Here is a 9,429-nt window from a genome sequence, read left to right as displayed (position 1 = left end):
TTATTCCAGTGACGTGTCCATTTCTCTTAAAAGGGGCTCCTTGGGCTGTGTAACACCTCAGGTGACATAAAACCTGGACCCACTCCTTGTCAATTACCATAGCTTCCCTGGGATATGAAGAGGAAACTTCCTTCATATTATGACTAAGTAATAAAATGGATATAAATCTATTAGCTGAACCACAAATTGTGATATTCCGCATTTTAAGGGACTGATTCTGTTGGATACCCAGAAATACAAATAGGCCTAATCCTATGAACAATTAATCAACTGATAAAATAGCACTGTATCTTTTTCTTGATTATACTAAAAATTTTAAATATTATATTTCTTATTCAACATTTTGAATTTAATTTGCCTTGTGTTGGTTGTATATGCATAGCTCTCAAAAAATATGTTTTTAAATATGTTTATATATAAAACCAAGTTTTAGTCTTAACGTACAGCAAATGTTTTGAAACTCACAAACATATAAGCTGGCAATGACATCATCATAGGCTTTGTGCATTTCTTACCAAAAGTGATGAAGTTTGTAGACAATATATTTCACAAGTCTGTTGTACTTGTTCAGCTTAGTAATCTCTACTACAAAATGTACATAATCTGGCATATTCACAGCCTCCAAGTGGAAATAGAAGCTTTCATTAAGTCCAGCAAATTATACGACTCACACATGACAAAGGAGAGGCCACAGAACTGGTGTACATTTTTTGTAATAATTTATATGTGAATGTTGGTAAACTAAAGCCAAATACAACGGAAACATCATCAATGAAATCCTCTTCAGATAACAAAAATAAGATTGTTATTTTAAAACTGCAAATTTCCGTACACTGAGTTCTGTGTAATCCATGGTCATATTTCCCATCTTTCTTTATACATTATTCATACATACGCATTTTAAATTTATTTTTTAAACTAGAGATTTTCAAAGTCTCTTTGTAAAAATTAAAAGTGATTAATAATTTTAAATATACCTATACCTGTTCAAATAAAATGTACCTATACCTTTTTAAGTAAAATGTTCACGTTGTGACACACTTTAAATAACTAAAATTCATCTTGAGCTGCATCTTCTACCACATCATTTACATGTGCAGGAGATAACTGCAGATAAGACTGAAGAAGGTTGGAGGTTGAAGGTTTACAGAGAAAAATGTTTTTGATATTTTTAATTGTGAAAACACTTTAAAGTATTCTGAAGAAAAAGGTAAAATTGTACATACGTGTTCAAATTTAAAACAAATTCAACAAATAAAGATCTGAATTAAAATTAACTTAGAAAGCAATTTTGTCTTATGAGATGACTGAATGGAACTATTAAACATATAACTTATTCATATGATTTTATTTTTTATATCTCTTCAGGGAAATGTATATGTAAAATGAAGTGGAATTAAATTAGTGATTCTTAACCCAGAATCAGTACACTGTAATAGAAATATGAATGTGATTCCAGTGGTATATGTAATTCTAAAATTAAATACAAATTCAAGCCTGGGAGATGAGAGGGAAACTTTGTCTCAAAAAAAGAAAAATTACCAACCAAAAACAAATTTTTTTTAAGACAGTGTCCCACTCAGTTGCCCAGGCTGGAGTGCAATGGTGCAATCTCGGCTCACTGCAACCTCTGACACCCGGCTTCAAGCCATTCTCCTGCCTCAGCCTTTAGAGTAGCTGGGATTACAGGCACCTGCCACTATGCCCTGCTAATCTTTATATTTTTAGTAGAGAGAGGGTTTCACCATGTTGGTCAGACTGGTCTGGAATTTCTGACCTCACCGGATCCACCAGCCTCAGCCTCCCAATTTTAGGAGTGAGCCACTACACCAGGCCTGTCATTTCCTTATATTTGGATAACATAAGGACTTGAAGACCCTTCTTATTTGGGTCAATCAATGACCTGCACCATACACACTTTACAAAACAAAGGACAATACAGTCATTCACATCCTGGTTCTGTCACTCCTAGTGACTCCCAAATTGCAAACCTCCCAGCAGGTGCAGCCCTTTCTTCTCCATCTGATGGTCCTCTCTGCTCCCATCACACTGACTGGACACAGACTCCCTAGAGACAGCCCCCAAGAGCAGAAGACAGGGATGACACAGCATTTCCTAAAAAGTCATCAAACCAGATGACACAAAACTCAAATGACATTTCACTTTGTTTTGGTTCATTTTGTTTGAGACAAGAGTGTAGTGGGTGATCTCAGCTTACTGCAACCTCCAACTCCTGAGCCCAAGTGATCCTCCCACCTCAGCCTCTCCAGTAAAAGATACCAGGCCTGGCTCATCTTTTTTGGAATCTTTTGTAGAGATGGAGTTTGGCTATGATGCCCAGGCTAGTCTTGAACTTCTGGACTCAGATGATCTGCCCACCTTAACCCTCAAAAGCGCTGAAATTACAGGCCTGCACTGTGTAATGTGCCACGTGACACAGCCCAATAACAAGGAAGAAACCCGAGGGTCCAGTGTCTATTCTCAAGGGTGGATTGAATGGCTAGGAAACTCCAGCAGGAGGAACCAAAAGAGCAGCCACCGCATCTGCATCTCCTGGTCTTCTCAGGGTGTCCTTAGGTGGCCAAGACAGAGATGGCAGTGGCTTAGGGCTGGGGGAAGGAAGGGGATGGGGAGTTGGGGAGTTGGGGAGGGGGAAGGGAGGAAAGGGGAGGGAGGGGAAGGGGGCTGTTGGGCACCCAATGGAGGGGGAGGAGAAAACGGTCTGGGAAAGGATCTGGTTTAAACTAAGTCTTCAAGCGAGAGTGGGAGGTTCAGCTACAAGTCAGGGAGAAAATCTATCAGAGAAGCAACAGGATACACGGGGAAAAAAAGCAGGATGCTCATTAGCAATTAGATGGAGACCAGGGCTCTGGTTTCCACCAAACCTGTCTGGGCGCTGCCTAAGCAATCCTGGGGCTTTTTACTCCCTCTCCACCAAACCCCGGCCCCGGAATGTGGTACCTCACAGTGGACATTCCACAGAGCACCTGTGTCCTCCAATGCCCCTCCCCCACCTCAGGCCCCCTACTTGACTCCCAAGGACAGGTCCTCTCTGGAACCTTCACAGACCTGACTTCTGGTCTCTTCCACCAGCTCCCTATCTCTGCTTCTGAGCGGCTTCTTCCTTCCTGAGCTCCCAGGGTTTCTCACAGTCAGTCTTGGCTGCAAAACATAAGAAACAAATGATGGCAGGAAGAACCTCACACACAAGCAGAGTGGGAGCTCCACAGCCCCCTCTCTGCCATTCATATTCTAAGCAACAAAACATCAGAAGGATGCAAAGGGTCCCAATAGTAAAGCATCTCCATCACATCTATGGAGCCATTGTCCATCATCCTGTATCTTGGATGATGGCAGATAAGGGGATGTGGAGCAACATTCATTTTAAGCATGCATAGTACATTTACAAAATTAAACTCAATTATCTTGTTCATCAAGCAAATCTCAGCATGTTTCTGATCATAGAATTGTGCTAGAAGTCAATGATTAAAAGCTATCCAAAAATTATTATATGCTTGGAACTTCAAAGCATATAAACATAAGAAACATAAACATTCTTTCTTATAAACATAAGAAAGAATCCAAAATGAAACAAGACTGCTTTTATACTCAGTGATAAGGTCATAACATGACAATCAAATGTCTCCCTCTGGCCCAGGAATTTCACTTTGTGGCACAAGGTTGTGTGGTCTCAAATCACCCCTAACGCACCTAGCCATGTCAACATCTGAAACAGGGCGATGTGGTCACTTATCTATACTATCTTACTGCCTGTGAAGGTGGGCTTTTAATTTTGAACCCTAATGAGGGGGAGAAAGCCAAGTTGACTCCCATGGTTGACTTCCCAGGGATGGCCACGGAATCTGTGCATTTCAAGAGACAAAGTTCGTCAGCCTCTCCCCTGGTGGATTTGGCCACAATACCCAGAGGATTTGGCAGATCATGAGTGATGGATGGGAAGTGCCAGGCAGGTGGGCAGGAGCCAGGGGTCTGGTGACCATGTCAGACCCCCACTGTCCATCATCTTTCCTGGCCCCATCCTCAGCTAAACTTCCCAAAGGCCTGCTTCTGCCTGATCACACAGAGTGTGCTCAAACTCACTCAGGCCTCTCGCAGCTGAAAATCACTGCTTTCAGTGTCTTGACCATTTACTATGATGTAAAGTTATTGTAAACCGCAAATATTCTATTCATGCTACAAATGCCTTTATCATAAATAGAAAAGCAACCCTGAGACACAAGCAAAATGAAACAGGGATAACACAACTATGGCATTGAATTCTATTAGTATGCTGTCACCTGCATAAAGAGCCCCAGATTTTGGTTGTCTTGGTTGTGAAAGAAGAGACCAAGTAAGTGGGCATTGAAGTCAGATTAGCCAAAAGTGAATGGCAGAGAGTAGTACCATCATGTCCATGAAGGGATGCTGGGGTCACCTTGATTATAGCCCAAGCAGAGACAGGGCAAGGAAGGAGATGTGAGCGGAGTTTTGGGCCTCAAACAGGGGAGGTGATTCATGCAGCTCAGGAAAGGCTCCCCAAACCCAGGGTCAACCTCCCTTGCAGGCAGGTCCCTCGTGGAGGCAGAGTGAGTCACCTTAGATTTGAGACCAACTGTGTGACCCTGGGCTGGTTTCCTTCCAAACAGTGGAGTGTCAATGGCTCTGTCAAAGGCTGTCTGAGGATAGGAGGAAGCAACCTGTCGAGTACCCATGTACCAAGTGTCATCACCTCCCAAGGACATCTTTCCTTCTAGAGCTGGCACCTTGGAAGGCCCTTGGCCACTAAAGGCAGTGATGATCATAACAGCAGCAAATCATCATTTATAGCTGATGATGGAGGGCCACGGGTTAGGGCTCCCAGGTCCTTGATAAGAATGAGGGTCTGGGGACTCCTGGCGACAGCTGAGTGAGTCCTGTAGGTCTCCTGGGTCCCCAGGGGCCAGTTCTGTCTTCAGCGGCATTGGGCCTAGGCTGGGATGCTGGGGCAGCCACTGGAGCATTGGCAGGACAAACAGGCACAGAGGCAGTGGATCCATTGGAGGTGGAAGGTGTAGGATCATCTGTCCACCAAGTAGAGTCACCAGGCCTGGCTGACCACTGCCCCCACAGCCGATGTCTTGTCCCTTGCCTCATGCTTTGGCAGGGCAGCAGCTGGCACCTGAGGCCTCACAGAGTATCCCTCTAAGACTTCTGTGTCCTGGTCATTGAATGGGCACTTGAGTCACCCAGGGCCATTGGAACAAGGAGGAAGAATCAGGCCCCACGATGTTTTGAAACACTGTTTAGCACAGGAAAATGCACAGAATGCATTCACAACACAGGAGCTGTTGGTATGGGAGCCAATATTTTATGTCCTCCAGCCCTAATCAGAGCACTCTCACCTGTGCAATCTGAAAGGAACAGGAGACTTGCAGGAAAGATAGTGCCTGGATTTAATTTAAAGAAACTAAAATGTTGAACATTTGCACTCCTGATATCCTTCCAAATCAGCTCTCTCAACGTTCCCATCTTCACCACTATCATACAAGGTAACTGAGGCAGTCAGAAATTTACTGACTCAGTGTCACTCAGCTGATTCTGAGTTCACTACTGATCACAGCTCAACAAACTCCTTTTTCTGAGCTTTACCCCGTTTGATCACGCTGCTGCTGATTTTGTGCGGCTCTGTGACAAACTCCACCTGGCTGAGGATAAAGCAAATCAGAGGTGACTCAGTCCTGCTGTCATTTCCCATCAATTCCCCACTCTCCTCCTCTCCCCCTCCACAGTCTCCTGTACAGGCTGACACCGTATGGTGGCCCTAATGGAGTCCACTGGGTATTTCAGGTTCTCCTCTGGGCCCCTTGAAGGTGAATGTAGTTATGGGATTTGCTTTGACTCAGGAGATGTGAGTGGAAGTGAAGTGTGTCACCTTGGGGCAAAAGAGTTGGAAGCTATTCAGACTGGCCACCCTTTCCTCCATCTCTTAGAGCTGTTGATAGTTCCCGTATAGAGGCTGCTCCTTTATTTTAGTGGCAGATGAGGGGATGTGGAGCACAGGGCCCAGGAGAGCCATGGAGGATGTGCAGCATGACTGGGAAAAGAGCCTTCTGTGTTGTAAATTTCCATTTTGGGGGCTGTTTATTACCTATAGTAATACCTGGTCGATCCTAGCAGGCATACACTATCTACTCCATGCTCTGAGAAGCAGACTAGCCTACCATCAGAACATAAACTGGTTGTGAGACACATATAGATTTCTGTTAATATCCATTACTATGTTCTTTATATATTTAAGTATTCTGATGTTGGGTGCATACGTATATATATAATTGTTATATCCTTCTGCTGTAGTGACCACTTTATCATTATATGATAGCTTTGTTTGTCCTTTTCAAATCATTTTTGATTTAAAGTTTATTTTATCTGATATAAGAATAGCCACTTCTGCTCTTCTTTGGTTTACTTTTTTTTTTTGATGTTGTAATATTTATTGACATAGCCAATTCTCAATATAAAAGATTTATGAATAGCCTAATACTTCTATTTTATAAATTTGCTTTACAAAAAAAAAAAAATAATCAAAGAAATGCTCTTTTGAGGACCAAAGTTTCAGGGCTTGGAGGAAAGAGAAAGTGATCATTACAAATTCTTCATAGAACCACCAGGAATCTTCTAATTCATTTAAATACAAATATAGAAGATCACATTCTGATCTGACATTATTTCTGTATTTTTAGAAACACTTTTCACTCACAAATCCAAGGTTGAAATGGCATTAAAAATATCTACAGGAAAGGACTGGCATGAAATACAATATTATGCTAATAGTTACTGCATCAAAGTGGTAACTTATCTGTATTCTTCACATGTCCCATTGTATGGCTACATAATTTTTATAATAAAAAACCATGAATTAAGGAAGAATTCAGGGTTACAAAGCATCGTTGACTTTATAAAAGAATTCTTCAAACAAATGTGCAGAAAGAAGGCATTCGACTAAGATAGAGAAGCCGCCAGGTGGAAAGGCTCGCGAGGTCCCGGGGGAGCTCCAGGGGAAAGCTCATCCTTGGCCTTTCCAGCAGCGCTGTCCCTGGACACCGGAAGCAGTGGGAGCCCCTTCCCTGTGGCACCCTGAACTCCCACTAAGGCACGTTTGACGGACACTGTACTTCTACATATTTACTAGCCTTGGTTATACGAGGACTCTCAGAGCACTTCTGAAATGCATACTTGGTTTTTTTTACATGGAGGAAAGTAAGATTCCCACACAAATACCAAGATGACCAGTGAATGGTGGCCTCGCTGGCGAAAGCAGCCGTTGCAGGTAACCACATTGCCCCCCTAGCTTTCTGTAAACCATGGGATTAGGGAAAGGTTAAGTAACATTTCTTTTTCAAATTCATTTCAAACACTCAACTATGTTCATTTAAAAAACAGCAACTATATGCGAAAGACTGTAAACAGATCTCATTCACACTGACGGCCCACAAAGAGGGCTCTCTGTACCCTTTCAGGAGGCTTTGGGGCAATAAAGCCACAATCTGTATTTAACATAGGTGTGTCTGATAAGATAAATTTTTTACTTATTAAGGGTCCTAGTGTACATTCCAAATTAGTAACTTATACCTAGAGAGAGAAAATCTAAATGCTTCCTGTATAGTTATATAAAAATAGAAATCTATCAATAGAGTCCAATCCTCAAGAAATCACACAATTTGTGCCCAAAGGCTGGATATATATCAAGGAAGGGTGACTTCCTTCCTTGATCTCTAAACAACATCCTCTCCAAGTCAGGGGTATCTAGAGGTTGGGCATTTACCTAATGTCACAGGGTCCACTGGCAGGGGTCACAGCTGCTGTTTGGTGAAGAACAATTAATCTCCCTGCAGACAGGATTGACACAGAGTGGACAGCTCAGCATCAGCTGCTTGGAGCACAGCTCGTTTAACTGGATGTGTGAATGCACCAAGTCGGCCAGGGCCTTAGAGAACAATGGATTTCCATTAAGAGACTGCTCTTCTGATGTTTTCAACTCCACACCCCTTGGCTAAAACTTGAGTACTGGATGTCCTGCTATCGGAACCAAGAGGATATTCTTCCTCCCCCTCTCACAGAGTCCTTTGATAGATTCATCTGTTTGAGAACCTAACCAGGGCATTGGACCAACCTTGGATTGCCACACCAGTCGGAAGGGGTTGCAGTACTCCAGCCTTTCCATGACCTTTTGGACAGTGGCGCTCACCTCCTGAGGATACGGGTCACTCTGTTGACCACGGACATTGGCAGTGAGTGAGCAGAAAACGGAATGACCACCTCGATTCTCTTCTCAAGTGGAAAATGGTCCAATTCCTTTAGAATGTGGTCTGCAAAGCATTGAATGAGGAGGCGATGTGTGGGCCACCTGTCAATAGTGCGCCACTTCATCATGGGCTTCCGTCCCACTTGATTATAGTATATGTAAATGGCATTTCGGCTGCTGCCTGTGGTGGAGCAGCTGTACTGTGGATACTGCGTGAAAGCAATAGCCCTTTCTAGGCCGTCTCTCTCCATCTCTTCAATTGCTTCTTCTGTTAAAGGATGGACATACCGAAATCCAATATAGTATTTGTGAGGGGCTGTGTTGGGGGACAATTCATCCAGCAGCTTCACCACGCCCTCTCCCTGCTTGGAAGTCTACATCTTGATGGGGGATCCGCCTCCAATCCTGCGGTACTGCTCTTGAATCTTGGGGGTTCTGCGTCTGGCAATGAATGGTGCCATTCATTGCTTATTCTGAATAGGAAGCATCATGAGATCTCGGTCCAAGAAGAGTCTCAGAAGGAAGCCGTGAACATCTCCAAGGGTTTCAGGGCCTCCCATGTTTAGCATTAATATTCCAGTTTTTGGCTTCCTCTTCTCCGGCTGAACTTGAGGCTTTGCAGCCCAGGCATGCTGGGTTGTTTCTGCAGCGGCAGCTGCTGCGGCTGCAGCCACTTCCACCTCCGCGGTTGACCGGCCCTCCAGCTGCCGGACGCCAGCGGATCCCGGAGCAGGGCGCCCGCGGCGCGCAGGGCCGCAGCCATGGTTGGGCCGAGTGAAAGCATTCCTGGGACAGCCCCGGCTCCTCCCGAGGCGGCACTCCCAGGTGACCGCCCAGCAGCAGCCCAGCTGGGCCGCGCTCCCCACGCGCATCCCCAGCCCCCCCTCCCCCGACCCCGCGCGGCCTGGTTTATTTTATGTGGAATATTTTTACTATGCTTTCGCTTTTAGTGTATACATGTATTTTTAAGTGAAGTCAGTTTCTCCTAGGCAGAATAGTTGGAATGTGATTTTTTTAAATCCATTTATCCACTCTGTCTTTTAATTGGAGAATTTAATCAATTTACATACAAGGTAATTCTTGATAGGTAAGAACTTAATTCTACCATTTTCTTACTTGCTTTGCGGTTGTTTTGTAAATCCTTTCTT

At 43.9% G+C, this 9,429-nt stretch overlaps 1 pseudogene; it reads right to left on the bottom strand.

The window, feature by feature from the left end:
* Positions 1–7,282: 7,282 nt before the first annotated feature.
* Positions 7,283–9,157, bottom strand: LOC144580183 (ferrochelatase, mitochondrial pseudogene; annotated as a pseudogene).
* Between the last annotated feature and the right edge of the window lie 272 nt (positions 9,158–9,429).

This window comes from Callithrix jacchus, chromosome 18 (genome assembly GCF_049354715.1).
Source record: "Callithrix jacchus isolate 240 chromosome 18, calJac240_pri, whole genome shotgun sequence".
In the NCBI taxonomy this organism is placed as follows: domain Eukaryota; kingdom Metazoa; phylum Chordata; class Mammalia; order Primates; family Cebidae; genus Callithrix; species Callithrix jacchus.
This window is presented reverse-complemented; position numbering and strand designations above follow the sequence as displayed.